We start from the raw sequence: 22,865 nt of genomic DNA, 5'->3' as shown, positions 1-22,865 counted from the left end.
TGTGGCACTCATGAGCTGATTTTGAGTTGCACACAGCTGTATCTTTTGATGCAGCTGCAGCCTGCATCCATATGCTAATACCGCTGTAGATTTAATTAATACTAAGATGCCCACTTGCAGAGTTTTGCAGAGGTGCAGTTCTGCCTTGGAGTATCTTTCCACCATTAGTGCACCATTGGACGCATTATCGAAACTTGCACCAGCCCTATGGCAGGTGCAGTTTCGCCATCTGAGTATGGCCTTCTACATGAGTGGGACGCAGTCGCCTACAACGTCACGCCCGCTTCTGCTTAGCCACCCCATGTAACCTCTCAACAAAGGCAACTGAACTCCAGCACAGGCTACACCCTCTGTGAAGACCACACTCCCACAACACTGGTTACACCTCCACACAACTAGTTACACCCCGCATTGATTGGTCACACCTCTTACAGTGGCACACAAAAGGTCCTTCATGAATTTCAGCTCCAGGTCCACGTGGAGCTTAATCTGGCACTGGTGTTAACCCATAGATTCCTAGACTCTATAGGTTACCCCGTGCATTAAGCCCCAGAGGGTGCATTTAACGCAGACTTTTCCTTGTACCTCCTGAGTCTGTAAGTGCACCCTCTGGGGCTTAACACGCAGGATAGTGACACTTAATTGAATAGCTCAGGGCTGAGCTTTATCTAAGTAAATCTGCTCTTGAGAATCAGCAAAAGTAGAATTCCAGAGTTTTCCTATATCTCGACTTATTACTGGGCACAACTAGTGCTGGAATATTACTGGAGCATAAATCTAGCTTAAGTACTGCCTTTGTATTACCTGACATTCTCTTGTGCTATTTAATATGCTACCAAGCATATCTTCTTCTGACATATGTTATACATATCTACTACTACAGTATTACTGATCATATTTTTGCCAGTATTGGGCATTATTATTGCTGGCATATTTTTGGGCATATTGTTGGCATAACAGCAGGGCATAACAACAGGGCTGCTAAGAGTATTAGGGATGTCATGGCCAAGGGTGGGGCAGTAGTGGGTCTACATTTTTGGGGGCCTGAAGCTTAAACTGTTATGGGGGGCCCCTTTGCATTCAGCAACAATAGGGCAACATCCAACAAAGTCCTTGACGCCCAAATGGTAGAGATGTATAAACTTCCAGAGAGTGAGAGACTGTAGATAGATAGATAGATAGATAGATAGATAGATAGATAGATAGATAGATAGATAGATAGATAGATAGATAGATAGATAGACCTCCCAGATAGTGAGAGACTGTAGATAGTATTAAAGAAAAATAATTGTGAAGTCCGATCAGCTTACTTGGAGTTCCAAAGTCCAAAAGATTTATTTGCATAAAGAAATACAAAGAGTATCACCCATACAATGCGCATGCACGGTTGGTACCAACACAAGGCTTCAATTCTGAATGCACTGACTTGCTGTGTCAATGTGGTTCAATTTATAGGGAGCAAACAATATAGGAGTAACCTTAGTAACATATATTACAGTTTAGATAAACTGGTCACTGCACAATAGGTTACAGTTAAAAAAACAATGCAACTGGCCAAGCTTTCAACTGTCTTCCTGAGTCGTGGTAACCGCTTGCTTGTCATCATTGTCGTATCCATGTGTGCTTATGTCCTCAGACGCTACCACTCAGAGTGGGAAAAGTAGCAGTTAACAGTATATAGTTAAAACAGGTTCTTAGGGGAAGCATATGCATTTACCAAACAAGATGTAACTACAAGCAAACTTGAATAAAACAAATGTTCGCAAAGCTGTGATCACTTATAAAATCAAATACATTTTCATACATAGAATTGCAGTGCTATATTTACACACTGTTATGTTGGAAATTGTGCAACTTTCGTAAAGAAAATAAACGCTAATATATAACAATGCATGTCATGGAAAAGCAATATTTAAGTATATGGAAAATATAAAATATGATTTGAAAGTACAGAAAGTTGTTTATTATTGTACTTCATTCAGTTTTGGTATTTGACTTTGACGATAGATAGATAGATAGATAGATAGATAGATAGATAGATGTAGAAACCCCTCAGAGAGAGGGGAGAGAGAGACAGACTGTAGATAAATCACATACAAAACCAAAACTTACTCACTTCCTCTGTAGGATCCCAACTATTGATCCTCCTGATTGGGATCTGAAATTCCCCTGACTCTGGTCTCTCTCCCATGTTGCGTGTTGCTGCTTTTGAGCTGCATGCCATCCCTCAGTCAGCTCAGCTTTCAGTTTGTAATCAGCACTGCAGGGCCGACTTCTGGCAGATGGGACAGCACAAATGGAGATTGAAGCATCTAGTGGCACCTGGCAGTACTGCACTCAGCAGTGACACTGACAGCAGCTCTCTATTCTGCACCAGGTCAGCTCATAAGAGACATCCTCTGGTCAGAGCTGTAGATAGAGTAGGGCCGGCTTGAGGCATATTTGACCAGTGCAGTTGAAAAGGGGCGCCACCCCATAGGGGTTGCACCCCGCCCAGCCATTCCCGATTTCAGCAGGACAGTCCCGTTTTTCTGGCACTGTCCCGCTGTTCCACCCGCGGGACACTTTGGGATGTTGGGCACCTTACCGCTGCAGCTGTGCGCCATTGCCGTCCCCTGGGAACAAGAATGGATGCTGTGCGCATCAGTGCAGGGACAGAGCTGGGGGCAGCCCAGCTACTGACGTAGTGCTGGGCTTGCGTCACTTAGGGGGCATGACCTATGTTAATTGGTCCATACCCCCTTTTCGGTCGCCTCATTGCCGCACAGGGTGCAGCTAGGGCTGGGGCTGTCCCTGAGATAGAGTGTCTGCTGGCCAGTACTGATCAGGGGGTTGGTACTCAGAACCCAACCCCCCCTACATGCACTCCTGTAGAGCACATTCTAAGGTCAGTAGTAAGTACTTCAACTCATTGGCTTATTATTATATCACTAAAATAACCTTATTTTAATAACACACACTTAAAAAACTCCATTGATTTTGTTGAAAAATTCACACATTAAAGAAAACTACTTCCAGGCCCCTCCCCTAGGGACCCCTAGGGACCCTGAAGCTTAAGCTTCATTAGTTTCACAGTAGATCCGCCTCTGGGATGGGGGCATGGCCACAGCATGGGTGCTCTCTGTAGAAGCTGTATACAGTCATTTGCTTAACAGTGGAGCACGTCAAGGGGATCATGGCTAGCTCATCTTGGGGGCAGAGTTACATCTACCTGCCAAGCCTGCCACCCCTTCTCAGCGCCACTGTGGTTGAGATTTTCACCTTTTGCATAACTTATACTCCACTACGTTATCTTTCTCAAAGCTTTGATACATTTCCCCTTCAGACAGCAGGTAAGGCAAGAATCACAAGAACCTATGTAAACAATAGGTATTTTGTATGTTTCAAATGAACTCCATTTACCCTGAGGGATTACATGAAGCAGTAGAACTCAATATGGTTATATAAATATATAATAAATTCAGTTTTTCGAAGAAGAGACATTATTGATCTACTTGTGTTTCCCCGTCCTTTCTAATTATGCACGATTATTAAAATATGCACTATATATTGGATCTGTTCCTGTCTACCTGTTACCTCTTTCTATGTATACTATTATACACAAATGTTAAAGTATACAATAGGTCAACTTTAAGAAAGATAATAAAATCAAAGAATATATAAGTGAAATGTATTATGTATTTTTTACTTTTTTCCATACCTTTCTTCTTCTTCTTTTTGTGTTCTTCATGCTTAATGACATATTGCACCAGATATAATCAATCTTTTTAGATACAACTGTTAGACTACATTTCCCATGATCCCTATGGACCATTCGAGAAACCCAAGGAAATGGTCACAAGGGCAAAGTTACATGACCGAGTAGCGGAGAAAGATACAGCATTAAGCAACTGAACAGTACAGGACATGTAACACGGGACATCGTCACGTGACCCGGAATTCACATTCTTTTCAATAGAAGCTAAGCGATCTCCATAACAACTAAGAGACGCATTTCTTTAGACGGATTTGATTACCAGATCATGTGAAGCTTTGTATACATCACATGATCTGGACTTGAGCCACAAACGAAAGTGGAAGGTAATAACAATAAGGTTACCGATTGTACCATCTACTTAAAGTGTTTTCTAAATAATTAATTAAGTTCATTATTGTAATAGGTCTGCCTCCAGATTGTCATTATAATGTTTTTATTGATATGTTAGTAAATAAGAAGGGTAATTGTAACTAGATGTAAATGAGCAATGGGATTAAGAGGGGTATATAAAGGCCTCCCAGGACACATAACTTCTACCTTTGAAAAAGCTGTCAGCCTATACAGCGAAACGCATTAGTGTTGTTTGCCGTCACCCACCAGGTGACTTACAGCCTCACTTAAAGCCTGAACCAACTTGTCAGATACTAAAAGTGTTGCCATCACTTTGGATTATATACTCCATCTTCAAATTCCTGTGGACTGGATCATACCTGTACACCGCGAACATCTGAGGGCTCCAAGCTCTGCACATGCAATTCATATGCTAATAGGATCATCCCTCTACCGGTGAAAATCTTTGGTAAATATTTACTTTTTGGACAGTCCTATTCCTGAGAAGGAGATTGACTATTATTGCACTCTATATATTTGATTATTGAATCCGGAAGTACATATAGGAAGGAACAGGCTATGCTTATATGTACAATCACTAGGGTGAGGCACCTCACTCATACTTTTTATATTGTATCCAAAAAGTATTTTTATTAAAGTGAATTATATATATTTTTATCTATATGTATACAATTGTCTACTCAATTCAGCACCACTATATTGTTTATTTGTTCATCTTCTAAGGGTCTGACTACCCCTATTTGTTAGTGGCTGCTTGGATAAACACTACAGTATGATGAGATTCTTCCCATTGCCTTAAATGTATTTAACTCCTAGGCACCATTGTCCATATTGGTTTTCATTCACTAGTGACACAGTTTTCTAGTGACAGCTTTTGTGGCAATGACAACTTTCAGCAAGGGAAAAAGTCATAAAACATTTTCAGTGGCCAGCTGGAAAAGTAAAACAATCTCCTTTGTCTACTGGCACCCACTACAAGGTGTATATATTTGTTGCTGTTATAGAAAGACTACAAAGATTTACTAGCAGGCCCGGCAACAGAAATCTTGGGCCTAATGCTCTCGTGTTTTTGATCCCACCCCCCATATCCTTCACTATTGGGTACAGAGTTGAAAAAAAGCAGGGCTTAAAGTAGACCTAGAGGTAAATTTACTAAAGTTTGGTTTACAGTTGGTTTCAAAACTGATGGAAACCGACTGCTAATGACGATATGTTGTAGTCTACAAAATGCAGATTTATCTTCCATCGGGCTTTAGCTTCAATTGAAATCCGACGTCGACGTCTGTTGATTTTTGCAGCTCTAAATGCCGTTGGGTTTTGATCTTTCAGTTCAAAACCGACGGTATATAGAAGTTACAATGCAATGGCAAATCCGACCAAACAGAAGCACTGCATAGATCGCTATGATCTGTGCAGGCTTCTTAGGGTTAAAATAATTGAAATAGAATTAAAATCAAAAACTGCGTGGGGTCCCCCTTCTCAAGTAAGTAACTAGCCCCAGACCTTTCAGCCTGGTCTGGTGCTGCAAAATCGGGGGGAAAACCGGCAGGTGACATCCTGATTTTCCAATAATCTACACCAGGCTGAATCAGCTGCAGGGCTTATACTATAACATGGAGACACACAGCCTAGGGTCCCACTGCCATAATGTAATATCAGCCCCAAACTGGCAAGGCCAGGGCTGGAAATCCTCAGAGGATCGGGTCCACCCTTCCGAGGATCAACCAGTTGTAAAATTGATGGTAATATTGTTCTTTACAGTGGGACTACAGGTCCCAGCAAGCCTGCCCTGGAATTCAAGCTTATTGAACAACAAGTGCCAGCATGCCCTGACATTAAGGCATGCTGGCACCTGTAGTCCCACTGTAAAGAAAATATTAAAATAATGACAGGACGCGAATACCGTAGGTAGAAGTCCTTAATTGAATGTTATTTTTTTTTAAATCCATACTCACCAACCCCTTGGATCGGATCCATGTAGTAGTCCATGCATCTTCAGGAAATAGAAAAATGTAAATTCGATCCCAGCCGGACATGCACTGTACATGCAGGGCCGGTGCAAGATTTCTGGGGACCCTAGGTAACATATCACCTACTGCCCCTGCTCCCTCCAATTCATAATATGATAATATGCCATGCATTGGGTGACCCCAATTCATAATATGCCATACATCTGTGCCACAAATTCATTGTATGCCACACAGTTATATTCCCACTTCATAATCATGCTACACATCAATGCCTCCAATATATAAAACATGCCACGCAGCTGTGGTCCAAATTTAATGTAGTGCACAAAGCTGTGAATTACAGTATGTCACACAATGCCTCCAATACATATGCCACACGTGTCCACATTCTCTATATGCCATACAGCTGTGCCAATGTATTATGCCACACATCCGTGCGCCAATACATATTTATGTCACACATCAAACACACACATGCTGCCATCACTCATTAACCCCCCCACACACACACTCACCCTCCCAGCACTCATGAACCCCTCTGCACACACTCACCCTGTCAGCACTCATTAACCCCTCTACACACACTCACCCTCCCAGCACTCATTAACCCCTCTACACACACTCACCCTTCCAGCACTCATTAACCCCTCTACACACACTCACCCTGTCAGCACTCATTAACCCCTCTTCACACACTCACCCTGTCAGCACTCATTAAACCCCTCTACACACACTCACCCTGTCAGCACTCATTAACCCCTCTACACACACTCACCCACCCAGCACTCATTAACCCCTCTACACACACTCACCCTGTCAGCACTCATTAACCCCTCTAAACACACTCACCCTGTCAGCACTCATTAAACCCCACACACATTCACACACAAACCCTGTAAGCACTCGTTAATATCAAAACCCCACACACACACTAAGCCTGCCTGCACTCATTAACATACACACAAACAACCCACCCTCTACACACACACACTAACCCACCCATTAATTCTTTCACCTCAAGTCATAACATACTTTACCAGGCTCCACTCAGCAGTAGCAGCTCCTCATGTTGTTTGGGGGGGGGCAGAGCTTCTTATGTGAGTGACAGGCTGGCACCCGGAGGAAAGGACTGGAGGAGAGGAAAGGGGTGGCCACTACTGCTGCTGACTCTACTGCACTTCCAGGTGTGATTGCAGTGCCAGGGGCTGGGCGAGTTCCTGCGTCAGCCTTGGGCATCAGCAGTCCTGGCGGGGACTGAGAGCGAGATTTTGTGGACTCAGCGGTGCTCTCCAGTGACTGGCGCCCTTAGGCAGCCTCCTAAAGCTGTGTACGTGTCCAGTGCCTAACCTGAAATGACAGGGTTGCCCATGGTCACTCCCATTGAAGTCGATGAAGAACTCCTGATTGTCTGAGAGAGCCATGCCCACGTTACCCTGTTTAGCCGCCTCTTATCCTTAATACCGCTATGTGACATTAGTCAGTAGCATCCCTACCTGTTCTGACACCCTGTGCGGGTACGGGCAGACTGCCTTGTAGTGTGCGCGGCAAAACCGCATGTAAAAGGGGGCATGACCTCGTGGGTGGGGGGGGGGTGGCTTAGCGGCCCTGACTTCCATTTTTGTCACTCCGGGGGTGCCAGAGATGCAGGCTTCCCCTGGGGACCAGTTTGTTTTGCAGTGCCAGCTCCCTCACTGTGTCAGGAGCTGAGGGCTGAAGATAATTCTACAGTGCAGCATCCGGCTCCTGTCACTGAGGAGGAGTCGGCACTTCGGTGTCTCCCCTCGGCACCCCCATGTGATGCCATTGCATTTGTACAGTCTTTTCAACCCTGATTGTGCTGAGATTTCTGCCTGTTTGTGGCCAACACAGCAGGACAACTAATTATCCCTCCTGCAGGCAAATCACAGTATAGTAATATACAGTAGGTTGTAGCATAGTGTGAGTGATGGTATTGTGTGAAGGTGCTAGTTAATTGTAGGTTGTATGCAATACTATATGTTATCTATAGGTTACAGCAGCTGAAGATGGTGTTAGCTATAGGGGGTCAAGTTCCAAACTTGTACCCTCTTTTTTGGTGCTTGCTAAATTGGCCCAGACTGTAGATAGGTGCCATTAAGAATCATGAGGACTTTGGCTTTCTCTCATTATTTAGCTGAACACAGATAATATTGCTGATACCTCCTGTATTCAACCTTTGTTAAATTGGCCTGGCAGTAAAATGGTGCCTTAACCATGCAGAGATGATGGGGCCAAATGTAATAGGGCGAGAGTTTAGAAAAAGTGTGAGTTTAGCAGTAAGCTCTCACATTGGTCGAGTTTTATCTTCAAAATGGGAAAACATCTGGATGAGAGTTTAAATGGTGAGAATATTTTGAGTCTAACAACATGTGAGTTTCCCTGTTCTCTGACTCTATCACACTGGCCAAGTTTAAAAAGTGTGAGAGGTTACTGCTAAACTCTCACATTATCTAAACTTTCACCATGTTACATTTGGCCAGATGTTTGGTTTAATAAATAGGTCCCATGGATAAATAAGACAAATGTAGGAATAGGATGGAGAATCAGACAGATACCAAGGATAAATGGACAGATATAGAGATACACAGGGAAATAGGACAATACACAAATAAATAGGAGTGAGGATGGGATAGGGGGCCCAGACAAACAAACAAACAAACAAACAAACAAACAAACAAACAAACAGAGACACACTGAAATTGGGCAGATATATGAATACTCAGACTAATAGGACAGACTCATGGAAATATTACTGATATAGATACAATGGGAGAGATTACTATAGTTCAGATCCATAGACCAGAACAGACATACAAATAGAAAGGGGAAGTAGCACAGACAATATACTGGAAAACAGTACATTCATACGGGCATAAAGATACACAGGAAAGTACACAAATAGACGGGAAATAGAAAAGACAGAAGACCTTACAAACAGACAAGGAAATAGGATGAAAATACCAATACACAGGGAAATACTGATTGTACAGACCTTTAGATACACTGCTATGTAGGGAAGTGAGGTAGACATACACATAGACAGGGGAGTAGGACCAACATATGCACTCAGATAAAGGGCTCTAATTACTACAATCCGCATTGGTGATGCAGATTGTAGTGTGATATTATCGACTGATTTTTGCGAATTCAGGCAATATCACAGGGATTTACTACAAATCCCTTGCAGGGACAGAGCTTGCAATAAAGCTCTGTCCCTGCGAATCCCCTCCACACACTAGTCACGATATTTTCGCAAAAAATACCCTGACTAGTGCCCCGCACATGCCCGACCATCGCTGCTACCCCCCTCGGTGCTAAGCCCCACCCCCCCACGATCGCGGACCCCCCCGTGACCCCCCCTCCCTTAATAGCACTTACCTGCAGTCATCGGTGCTCTGGTGATGTCTTCCATGCCTCCGGTCAGCTGATATCCCATACTGCACTGGGACCCGATCACCTGATGACCGGGCCGCAGTGCAGCATGGGAGACCAGCTGACCGGAGGGGAGTCATCACCGGAGCCCCGACCACCGGTCCATGGAGTCAGCTAAGTGAATGGTTTTTTTTACTATTTTTTTTTTTTATAGTAATCAGCTTGCGGTCTGTTTAGACCATACAGCTGATTACTGGGACCGGCTCCGGGCTCTGCTCTGCCTTTTAGAGCAGGGCAGGAGTCTGGTAACCGGGGAAGACCCTGGATAACGCCACCTCCAGGTGGCGTTATTATCACAGGGCTTTCCCCGATATTTTTTTACAATTTATTTTTAGTAACTTTGGTCGGATCACATTTCCCATTACAGTTATGGGAAATGCGATCTGCTTTACTAAAAATAAGTGATACTTAGGGGTTGGAGTAGAATTTTACAAATTCTACTCCAATTGCTCTGTAATAACTATAGGTGATACTAAAATAATGTGAAAAGGGTGTGAAAACACCCTTTTTCACTTTATTTTAGTAAAAATAATGTTAATAAATAGAGCCCAAAGTGAAAGAACAGCAGTAAATACATTAGGGTTCTCCCCATTCCCAGGCAGATGGGGTGGGGTACATGCATCCGGCACAAGAGGATCACCAAATCCTATAAAAAATAATAAAATTAAAAGACGTAAACACATTACAAACCCTCACCATTGATAATATAATGCTTTACCTACCAACTTTGTTCTTTGTGCAGTAAATTGGTCCTTAATCTACACAATGTACAGTACCTCATTTGGATTTAGGAGAAAATCCAGCTAAATGGTGCAAATTTGCCCCTGTACAAAGCATGTTACCATTCCAGGAGTCTGAATGCTATTATTCACATGCAGGGAAAATACAGCCTGCTTCCATCTGCAGGGGCGCTGAGAGGGGGGGGGGGAGCGGGTACAATTTACCCGGGCCCGGGCTTCCAGAGGGGCCTGGCGGGGGCCCGGGTCCGGCACCGCCCCCCCTCCCTCCTCACTATCTCCCAGCACACAGCGTGTGCTGAGATGCAGTGGGAGATAGCTCGCGGCTGCTGCTTAGCAGCCGCGAGCTATCTCCTATGCCTGAGGGGGGGAGCGATCACACTGATCGCGCCCCCCCTGCCTTTGCGCCGGGCTGAGGGGCTCGCAGCGCCCCCCTCCCCGGCGTGCAGCGCCATACTTTTTAGTACTTTTTTATTCGAGGGGGCGTGGCCACGCCTCCCGCGATTAGGCCACGCCTCCTCTTTACCGGGGGCCCCGCAGCGCTCTCAACGGCCCTGTCCATCTGTAGCACACAACACTGGCCAGCTTTATATTTGCACTGCCATTTAGCATTGAGCTACAATGCGCTCCCCAACTCTGAGTCTGTCTCAAACATGACCCCTCTGCAGCATCACATGGTTTTACCAAGGAGCAACAAGGCATAGTCCAACTGGGTTTTCTCCTCACCCTAAATAAGGCCCAGTGTTTAATAATAGTAATTTCTTCCCACTATGTAATTGATTGGTGTGAAATATCAACCAATCAGATGCTTTATTGTCTTTGTATAAATGATTACACAAAAGTGTTTATAGATACTATAGAAGGTTAGTGGGGATCATTTATCATTTTTAGCACATTTGAAAAATGTTTGACTAGATAGAAATGTGATTGTCATTGACTGAATATGGCTTTCATCATTGCCACGAAATTAGTATCACATAAAAAAAATACTTTATTTGAGATTTTTTGTTTTTCTTGCTCTTTCTAGTTAATTCTGCTAATTTTGTAACAACCCATAGTTTACAGGTGCATGTGATAAAGAAAATATAGTTGTCATTTATTGCACTTTTCTATGTTTTATGTGATAGTTAATATGTTGTGTTATAGTGTTCTTTCAGCACTCACTTTTCCACGGGATTAGATTAACCCTCACATGCCTTTATTTATATTGTATATCATTTTGTGACTCCTTACCTTATACAGTATTTGTTTCAAATTTAAAACATATATCTTACTCCCAGTAAGCATATGGCTGTAATAAACAGATCAAATGTCTGTCAAAACATTAATACGAAATACAGCAGCATTGAACATGATTTCATCACTATGAATATTAAAACAGATATATAGAAAACATGGCATGAACCACCAGAATGAATTGCAGACCATGAGGTCTATTTACTAAACTGTGTTAGGAGATAAAGTGAAAGGAGATAACGTACCAGCCAATCAGCTCCTAGCTGTCATTTTTCAAACACAACCTGTGACATGGCAGATAGGAGCTGATTGGCTGGTACCTTTTCACAGTTCACTTTATCTCCTAACACAGCTTAGTAAATAGACCCCCTATTTTCCTGCTTTCTGGTGTTCTGGATTTAAACTGTAAAAGAAAAACAAAAGTTCATATAGGATTGCTACTGGATGCAAATAAATTAATATATAGTTGGGTAGTATGTTCAGGTTAGCAAACATGGGGTCTGATTCAGCAGCAAAAGTGATTACGGATGCAGATCGAGCGATTGTTTGCCATCGTGCATGCGTATAAGTCGCCCTGCGCCTGCACGGCGATCGCATTGCGATTACGGACACACAGAGGAATCAATTGCAAAGTGATTTGACAGGCTGTCAGAGTTTGGGGGTTTTGACGGGGGGTGGTCGGAAAAACTGAGAAGCGTGTCTGTCCATTTGAACGCCGTTTCATGGGCGACCATTAATTAGCCACTACGATTGGATACGCAGCATGAGAGCTCTCTGCGTGCGAGGAGTCTTGCAGTGTCTGCTACTGGTCAGACTTGTTGTAAATGCTGCATGACTGCCCGATGTACGTCGATGGTACCGATGTTTACGCAGAAGAGCGACAGTGGACAGATATGAGAAGGCAGCAGTTGGCGTCTATATGTCGGCTGTGCTTTGGTAAGCATTAGTATTAGAGATGAGTGGGTCTGGTTCTCAAAGAACCGAACCCACCCGAATTTCGGGGATCCGGGGCGATCTGAGCCAAACTCAGATCTCTCTGCCTGTCCCGGATCCCTCTCCCGTGGCAAAACCTTGCGATCCCGCTGTCGGGTCGCGAGGTTTTGTATTGAGCAGGCTTAACTCTGATTGGCTGAGAGAGCCGTCTGTCACGGCTCTCAGCCAATCAGCGTTAAGTCCATTGTATATGGGCACAGGAAGGAGAAGATGCTGCCCACCCATCCCCTGCTGCCTGATACTGCCGGGCACCCTGCTGCCGACACCGCCGGCACCCCCTGCTGCCGACCCCCACTGGCAGCATCCCCCGCTGCCGACACTGCTGGCACCATCAGCACCGCCACAATGAGGACACCGCTGGCACCCCCGCTCTGCCGACACTGCCGGCACCCTACGCTGAGGACACTGCTGCCCCACGTACTGAGGGCACCGTCAGCAACCCCACACTGTCGACACTGCCGACACTCCCACACTGAGGACACCACTAGCACCCCTGCACTGCTGACACTGTCAACACACATGCACTGAGGACACTGCTGGTACCTCTGCTTTGCCGACACCACCGGCACCCTGCACTAAGGGCATTGCCAGCACCCACGCACTACTGCCCCAAGTATTGAGGACTCTGTCAGCGACCCCGCACTGCCGCTACTCCCACACTGAGGGCATCCTTGCACAGCAGACACTGTCAGCACTCCTGCACTGAAGACACCACTGGCACTCCCGCTCTGCCAACACTGCCAGCACTATGCACTCAGGACACTGCCAGGGCCCCCACTCTGCCAACACCGCCACACTGCCAACACTGACGGCATTTCCGCATTGAGGACACCACTGGCATTGACACTGCTGTCACAAACCTGCACTAAAGACATCGCTGGCACCCCCGCACTGCTGACACAGCCAACAAAGCTGCACTAAAGACACCGCTGGCACCCCCGCACTGCCGACACAGCCAGCAAACCTGCACTAAGACACCGCTGGCACCCCCACACTGCCGACACAGCCAGCAAACCTGCACTAAAGACACCCCCGCACTGCCGATATCACCGGTACCCTTCACTGAGGACACTGCCAGCACCGCAGCACTGCCATTCCATGTACTGAGGAGGACACCGTCAGCAACCCCGCTCTGCCGACACTGCTGTCACAGTAAGTGCACTATTGGTGTATCCAACCCACACTGTATAACACACTGTATCCATGTTGGAACTTGGAAGCTGAACTGCCACATGTTAGTGCCGCCCACTGTGTCGCTTAGCTTAGTCAGCCTGCTAGCTGGATGCAACCTTTTGGCCTTAACTAGATGAAAAAAATAATATTGTGATGTGGTCAAAATTGATTGGAAATGACTGGAAATAAATGTTATTGAGGTTAATAATACTGTAGGAACAAAAACAGGCCCAAATTATGTGATTTTAGCTGTTTTTATGATATTTTAAGAAACAATCCAGATCGAAAACCAAAAAACAAAACACGGAGATGAGGTTTTGGCAAAACCAATTCAGATTCAAAACCAGGGGAGATCTAGATCCAAAACCAAAACACGAGGGTCGGCGCACATCTCTAATTAGCATATTCTAGCAACTGCATTCCGTAGCGATTGCAGTTGAGGTTGCATTTGTGTCCGCTGCTGAATCAGGCCCATTATGCAAAATACTTTTTAATGACTTGACTTCACCTACAACGGATGTGCAATACAGAGTCCATTACTTAGTTTATACAGATATCTGTACGTCTGGCAAGTAAGCTAATGAAGTATTTGACTTTCAACTTGTCAGTAAGGCATGGTGATTAAGAGCGGATCATGAAGAACTCGATACTGCCAGGGTCATAGGGAAGAGGGCAATAGTATGAGCCGTGCCAGGCATATCACCACTGATGCTCTCTTTGTCAATAACAGATGTTTCTGAATATTCATAACACCTAGAGATTATTGTTTATTTGTTGGCCTTTAGGACTGATGAACCTGTGCCCAAACCATGTTGCTATGGAAGCCAAACAAATTAAGTTTTATTTCTCTCTTTTTTTTTTTTTGTATTGCCATTATCTGGAATTTTAACAAGATTGTACATGAAGGGGAACAGGTGCACACCGCCATATCCTGAACTTGTAAGTAAGCTAAGTGAGGAAAGTCCTAATTATCTGGCAATTTTGGTTTGTGTAATAAACACTAAAAAGAAGAAAATGATTCCTTAGTGGGGCACTCATGGACCAGGAATGTACAATATGTCAAAATATTGTCAACTAAATTGGGGAAACTCTCACATATTCTAAAATACAACTTTTATTTATTATTTAAAAATGTAGTCCGCGAAATATAGAGAAATATAACCAGTGCTGTTTTCCTTGCTATTGTTTTAAAACGAGTGACCAAGTGGTCATATCCGTGAATAGAGATGGCAGCGATGAATACAAATATGGGACCCTTGAGAGATATCTAACTCGACATTTAATAAATTTGAATTAATAATAAGGGTTATTTGTCCATGCTCTCCAGATGGATCTGTTTTTGATAAGCTACAGTATATGATGTCAATTATAATATAGTCAAATAACACAGGATATAAATAGTGGTCACACAATTTTTTATTTTGTTTTGATTATGTTTGACTGTCACATGTAGTGTATATTTTTCTTTATATTTCACGGACTACATTTTTAAATAAGAAATTAGTTCTGTTTTAGAATATGTGAGCGATTCCCCTATATAGTTGACAATATTTTGACATATCGTACAGTCCTGATCAGTGAGTGCCCCACTAAGAAATAACTTTCTTCTTTTTAGTGTCTATCGTACTGTTATTTTTATTCCAGGGTGCACCTCCGAAAAATACTGTACAATAATGTACTGTCAGGGCTCAGCCGGGGATCGGCGCCCGCTTACCGCACCGCCGGCTTCCCCTTTCATCCTGGGTGGTCGGTCGGCCTGCGCGACGGCGGGGGAGAAGCTGAGTATTCTCCCCGCTTGCTGTGGCTTCCTGGAGGGCTGGTGTCCGGCATCACAAATCCGGACATGGGCGCCGCCATGACAGTCGGCCCATGTGACTGGATCCTTCTTCCTGATAGGCTCGTTTCCAGCTGATGCTGTGCACCTGTCTAAGGGTTCCCCTGGGTATAAAACTGTTCCACAGGTTATGGGAAATTGCCTGAACAACGGTTGTCTCCTAGCGTGCCTTAGTGAGTTCCCGGTCCAGGTTCCTATTCATCCGTACAGCAGCAGTGTTACCACCTTTACCTGTGTGCCTAAACATCTCTGGTGAATACCCGTGCAGCAGTGTTACCACCTTTACCTGTGTGCCTAAACATCTCTGGTGAATACCCGTGCAGCAGTGTTACCACCTTTACCTGTGTGCCTAAACATCTCTGGTGAATACCCGTGCAGCAGTGTTACCACCTTTACCTGTGTGCCTTTACGTCTCTGGTGAATACCCGTGCAGCAGTGTACCCACCTTTACCTGTGTGCCTATACGTCTCTGGTGAATACCCGTGCAGCAGTGTTACCATCCCCACCTGTGTGTCTCACGTCTCCAGTGAACATCCGTGCTACAACGTATACCGCCTCTACCCGTGTGCCTTCTATCTCTGGTGACGTCTCAAGTAACCGTGAGTCGCTTCCCACTTGAAATCCTTATTGACGATTTGATCCTCGTGTCAAGGTGTTTTCTATACAGTATTTTAAGGGACTGTTTTGTGCCTAAACAGGCATATCCTCGCTGGGCCACGGGTGTAGTGTCTCTATCCCTGCAGGGCTTGGGTACCTGGTCAAAGGACCGCGACCTGCTCACGGGGTGCAGCTAAGCCCATATCCCAATTGGTCACTGGCGAACACCATCCTGTGGGTTAGACTCCGCACCTTTGCCCAGGTCTCGCCAACACTCAAGACCTGTGGATGAGGAGAACGTACATCCAGGCCCCTCGTCTCCGCTTCTTTCCCCAACTTAGGCCCACCACGTCCTCTTCTCCAGTTTCAGACGTGACAGTTTGTTCAGGCCCAATGGAGGCTGCAGGATCCCAAGGTACTGGGTCTCTGCAAGAGTTGACCTCTCGGATGGACAACCAGGAGGCGCAACAACAACAAGTGGCTCAGTATTTACAGGAGCTCTCGAGGCAACTGGTTTCGATTCAAACCACGTTGGCTTCTATTCTCCCGGTTCCCCCGCCTGCGGTTCCTGTACCTTCTCCATCAGGTCCTCCACCGGTGGTTCCTACTCCCAAACCCCGACTACAGCTTGCCACTCCAGAAAGGTTTGATGGCGACCCCAGGCGGTGCCGCGGGTTCATCAACCAATGTGAAATCCAATTCGAATGTCTTCCCCAGAACTTTCCCACGTCTCGGGCCAAAGTAGCATATGTGATTTCATTATTAACAGGAGCAGCGTTAGACTGGGTCTCCCCTTTATGGGAACGGCCGACCCCATCGTATCTACCTACGAGGAATTTGTTTCCGCATTTAAGAGAATTTTTGACGAGCCAGGCCGTTCTGCATCTGCATCCTCTGACCTCCTCCGAGTGCGACAGGGCACACGGTCCGTGGGGCAGTATGTAGTCCAATTTCAGACCCTGGCATCTGAATTAAAATGGAACGAGGAAGCTCTTAAAGCGTCCTTCCTTCATGGACTCTCTGAGAGGATGAAGGATGAGCTTGCCTCCAGAGATTTGCCAGAATCCTTCGCTGACGTTATCTCTCTCTGTATCAAAATTGACCTTCGCCATCGGGAAAGATGGGCTAGTAGGGGAAGAGGTGAACGTCTACCAGTCCGCTCTTCTGCTGTTAGTCCGCCTATACCCACCCTAGCTAGTGAAGAGGAACCGATGCAGGTCAACAGAGCCAAACTCACCCCGGCAGAGCGCAATAGACGCTTCCAAAATAAATTGTGTATCTATTGCGCTGCACCTAACCACATTCTGAGGAATTGTCCTTTACTTGCGGGAAATGCGAAACCCTGACTGAAGTAGGGAGCATTCAGTTGGGGGTTATTCTCAAGCCATCCCAATTATCCGAGAGTCTTTTAGTAGTGTCGCTTTCCCATAAGTCCAGGACAAGAAAGGTGCACGCTTTAATTGATTCTGGAGCCGCTGGTAATTTTATTACAGAGAGATTGATTCACACCTTGGGTGTTCCAGTCGTTTCCCTACCTAATAAATTGTTACTGTCTGGTCTAGATGGTAAAACTCTGGTGGGGTTACCCATTTCTTCACTCTCTCATCCTGTGTCTGTCCAAATTGGGTGCCTACATCATGAAATGCTGGAATTTTTTGTGTTACCCGAATCCTCCTATGAGCTGGTATTAGGGCTGCCCTGGTTGAGAAAACACAATCCTGTGTTCAACTGGGATGCTATGCAAATCCTATCCTGGGGTTCACAGTGTTTCCAAGATTGTTTGACCAAGGTCGTTCCAGTATGTAACCAAGCGACGGTTTCCAACCCGGCTAAGAAGTCCCTTCGACCAGAGTCTTCTAAACATTCCCCCCAGCCGGGCTTGCCCGAGGCTTATCAAGACTTTGCTGACGTATTTTGTGAACAAGCCGCAGATAAACTTCCTCCGTATCGACCTTGGGATTGTGCCATCGATTTGCTTCCTGGGAAAAGTCCTCCACGTGGCCGTGTTTACCCTTTGTCCGTGGCTGAGACCGCGGCCATGGAGGAATACATTAAGGAAAACCTTGCTAAAGGATTCATTCGGCCTTCTTCTTCTCCTGCAGGGGCAGGTTTCTTTTTTGTAGGGAAAAAGGATGGTGGACTCCGCCCCTGTATAGATTATCGAGGATTAAATCAAATCACCATAAAGAATCGGTACCCTCTACCTTTAATTTCAGAACTGTTTGACAAGGTTCAAGGGGCTCAGGTTTTCACGAAGCTGGATCTACGTGGTGCGTATAATCTGATTCAAATTAAAACCGGGGACGAGTGGAAGACCGCGTTCAATACCAGAGACGGACACTTTGAGTACCTCGTAATGCCCTTCGGTCTTTGTAATGCACCAGCTATTTTTCAAGGTTACGTCAACGAGATCTTCCGGGATATTCTTCATAAATTTGTTGTGATTTATCCCGATGATATTTTAATCTTTTCCAGAGATTTACAGAGCCATCGTCTTCATGTACGGGAGGTATTGTTCTGCCTTCGCACTCATCACCTCTTTGGGAAACTTTCCAAATGTATGTTTCACCAAACTTCAGTACCTTTTTTAGGCCATATTATCTCCGGGGGGAGTCTCCAGATGGATCCTGATAAACTAAAAGCAATCTCTGAATGGCCCCTGCCTACTTCGTTTAAAGGTACTCAGCGTTTTCTAGGATTCGCAAACTATTACAGGAGGTTTATTCCACACTTTTCTACACTGGTAGCACCCATTACCTCCCTCACAAGGAAAGGAGCCAATCCTTCTAAATGGTCTGTTCCAGCAGTACAAGCCTTTCAAAACCTAAAAGGTGCCTTTTCTCGAGCTCCCATTCTCTGTCAGCCTCAAATAGACAAACCATTCATTGTGGAGGTGGACGCATCCTCCGTTGGAGTAGGCGCGGTATTATCTCAGTCTGCTGAAGATGGGAAATAGTCTCTGATCGAGGTGTTCAGTTTACAGCCAAATACTGGAGAGCCCTGTGTAGTACCTGTGGAATCAAACTGAACTTTTCCTCAGCCTACCACCCACAGTCGAATGGTTAAACGGAAAGGGTCAATCAAGAGCTAGAGACCTTCATTAGGCTCTTTGTGTCATCTTCCCAGGATGATTGGGTGGACCTCCTGCCATGGGCAGAGTTTTCTCATAACTTTAAATTCCATTCTTCCTCTAAATCCACTCCTTTTTTTACGGTTTTTGGTAGACATCCACGAGTTCCAGATTTCCAGAAGCTTCCATCTATAGATGTTCCAGCTGTGAATCAAGAGATTCAATCCTTTTCAGTTTTATGGAATAAAATTCACTTATCTCTAAAGCAATCTTCTAGGAATTACAAGAAATTTGCGGACAGGAAACGTTTGGCGGTTCCTCTGTTGAGAGTCGGGGACAGGGCCTGGTTATCTTCCAAAAATATTCGCTTAAGAGTCCCGTCCATGAAACTCGCTCCGCGTTTTATCGGTCCATATCGTATCATTAAGATAATCAGTCCAGTAACTTATAAATTGGAACTTCCTTCTCAAATGAAGATTTCAAATACTTTTCACGTTTCTCTCTTACGGCCCCTGGTGCTCAATCGTTTTCAGAAGTGTTCCCCTAAATTGCCTCAAGTCAAGACATTACAAGGCACTGAATTTGAGGTGGAAAAGATCTTGGATTCCCGGCACAGATTCCACACCCTTCAATATCTCATCGATTGGAAGGGCTACGGCCCCGAGGAAAGGGCCTGGATCAGAGCCTCTGATGTACACGCTCCGCGACTAATCCAGAGTTTTTATAGGCGATTTCCAGATAAGCCTGTTGGGTGTTCACTGCCCACCCTTAAAGGAGGGGGTACTGTCAGGGCTCAGCCGGGGATCGGCGCCCGCTTACCGCACCGCCGGCTTCCCCTTTCATCCTGGGTGGTCGGTCGGCCTGCGCGACGGCGGGGGAGTATTCTCCCCCCTTGCTGTGGCTTCCTGGAGGGCTGGTGTCCGGCATCACAAATCCGGACATGGGCGCCGCCATGACAGTCGGCCCATGTGACTGGATCCTTCTTCCTGATAGGCTCGTTCCAGCTGATGCTGTGCACCTGTCTAAGGGTTCCCCTGGGTATAAAACTGTTCCACAGGTTATGGGAAATTGCCTGAACAACGGTTGTCTCCTAGCGTGCCTTAGTGAGTTCCCGGTCCAGGTTCCTATTCATCCGTACAGCAGCAGTGTTACCACCTTTACCTGTGTGCCTAAACATCTCTGGTGAATACCCGTGCAGCAGTGTTACCACCTTTACCTGTGTGCCTAAACATCTCTGGTGAATACCCGTGCAGCAGTGTTACCACCTTTACCTGTGTGCCTAAACATCTCTGGTGAATACCCGTGCAGCAGTGTTACCACCTTTACCTGTGTGCCTTTACGTCTCTGGTGAATACCCGTGCAGCAGTGTACCCACCTTTACCTGTGTGCCTATACGTCTCTGGTGAATACCCGTGCAGCAGTGTTACCATCCCCACCTGTGTGTCTCACGTCTCCAGTGAACATCCGTGCTACAACGTATACCGCCTCTACCCGTGTGCCTTCTTTCTCTGGTGACGTCTCAAGTAACCGTGAGTCGCTTCCCACTTGAAATCCTTATTGACGTTTTGATCCTCGTGTCAAGGTGTTTTCTATACAGTATTTTAAGGGACTGTTTTGTGCCTAAACAGGCATATCCTCGCTGGGCCACGGGTGTAGTGTCTCTATCTAGCTAAGCCCATATCCCAATTGGGGGGGGTCACTGGCGAACACCATCCTGTGGGTTAGACTCCGCACCTTTGCCCAGGTCTCGCCAACACTCAAGACCTGTGGATGAGGAGAACGTACATCCAGGCCCCTCGTCTCCGCTTCTTTCCCCAACTTAGGCCCACCATGTCCTCTTCTCCAGTTTCAGACGTGACATGTACTATGCTATACGATTACAATAAGGAAGGATTCAGGTCAAACTTTTGATACATATCTGTGCGGGTAGTTCAGTTTTTTCTAGCAGATAATTTTGGATTTTGTGCAAGTAATGGAGCACATCCACTAGCAGACTGTGAAAAGACTGCACGATTACGACATTGTAATCATGCAGTCACTTCACAATCGGTGCTGTGCCTACACTGAACGATCAGTCGCTCAGTGTAGGCACCCTCCATCATCCCTGAACATGGGCAATCTGTTGTTATCGGCAGATTGACCAGCATGTTCGGGCGATGATAGATGTAAAAAACGACCAGTGGGAGCGCGCATCGCTGGTTGTTTTTGAACATTTTCATGGTCGGTTTGTGAACAATTAATGAACGATTGAACAATAACGATATCGTTATCGTTCAATCGCTCATTTTAATCTGGTAGTGGATACCCACCTTAAGGCATAAACAAAAGGAATACCAAATAGGAGATTATGGATTATATTTACTAAACACCCTACATCATTAATCAGTGTGATGGCTATGAAAGTAATGCTTTGTAAACATACATATAATCCTACGTAGAGGATGAAATCTTTGACATCATTCTTCAATGAAGGCTCCCAAAACAGAAGGCCAGATATCTTGTCATTATAAATCTCAGTGAGAACAGACTGCTGCTCCCTATCCAGTCCAAGTAATAATTGATATGGGGTAGTAGCAGGTGCTTGGACAGCCTGCACCTGAGTAGACAGATACTGATATGACACAATGGTTTCGGAAGAAATGATGGAAGTTTTAAAAAAAATGATCCCAATGGTTCTGCAGAAAACTCCTGGACAAGGCATCGGTAACAGCCTTGTAACCGGGTATATGAAAAATAGCTTTTTCAATGTATTTAAGGTTTAGTATATACAGTGATAGTGTATTTGTCTCTTTCCAGCCATTAGGCTTATGTAATTGCCTGACAGATGCAGACTGAATCTGCCCATATTTTTAAATCGACAACCATTTAAAATTTTTTAAATGATTGCCACTTTAAAAAATACTACAGGCAGAAATCTAGGCAGAGCCAGTATCTCGTAGACATTTACTTAAACCCCTACAGTATGTCTCCATTCCTTGAATGCTCATTTTACAGTTAGAAACTCATGATTACACACGTTATATAATTGATCTCAGCAGAAGAGAATTATTTGGAGACGAAAACACAAGGGTGCAACTTGGCATCAATGACCAACAACTGAGACGCATAGCTCCAACACTGTCAATGGATAAATCCACTTCAATGAGCAATGGGTGTCAAAGAATAGAAGCTGATACAAATAGCCTTTCTTAAGGGATTCAAAACTTTGTAATGTGATAGATGACAAAGAAGCCGCGTCAGCTCCTGTTTTGCTCAGTGCGGTGATAGTGTATAGTGATATAGCCAAGAAATTATAAATAAATCTTCTGTAAAATCCCAGAAATTGGTGTATAGCTTTTAAGTATATGGGGAGCTTCCACTTAATGATGTCATGTCCATGCAGAAACCAATGAATAAAATGGAATATCCCAAAAATACCACAGTGTAGACTTCAAATTCACATTTTCCAATTTAGCATATAGTTGGTCTTCTATGTGTTATCTTTATGACAAGGCTGGGACAGCAAAGTGATTACAAGAGATTGTCACCAAGTTACGCAATAAGAATCTTGCCCAAGAAGTTTTGCAACACAACATTAATCAGATCCTGAAAAGCAGCTGGGACATTACAGTACACAGCCCAGAAGGCATGACACAATACTCATCATACCCAAAACGAGTATTAAAAGCTAGAGAAAGAAATCACAGAGTGTTGCTGT

This window comes from Taudactylus pleione, unplaced genomic scaffold, assembly GCF_031769625.1.
Source record: "Taudactylus pleione unplaced genomic scaffold, aTauple2 ptg000509l, whole genome shotgun sequence".
Lineage (NCBI taxonomy): Eukaryota > Metazoa > Chordata > Amphibia > Anura > Myobatrachidae > Taudactylus > Taudactylus pleione.
This window is presented reverse-complemented; position numbering follows the sequence as displayed.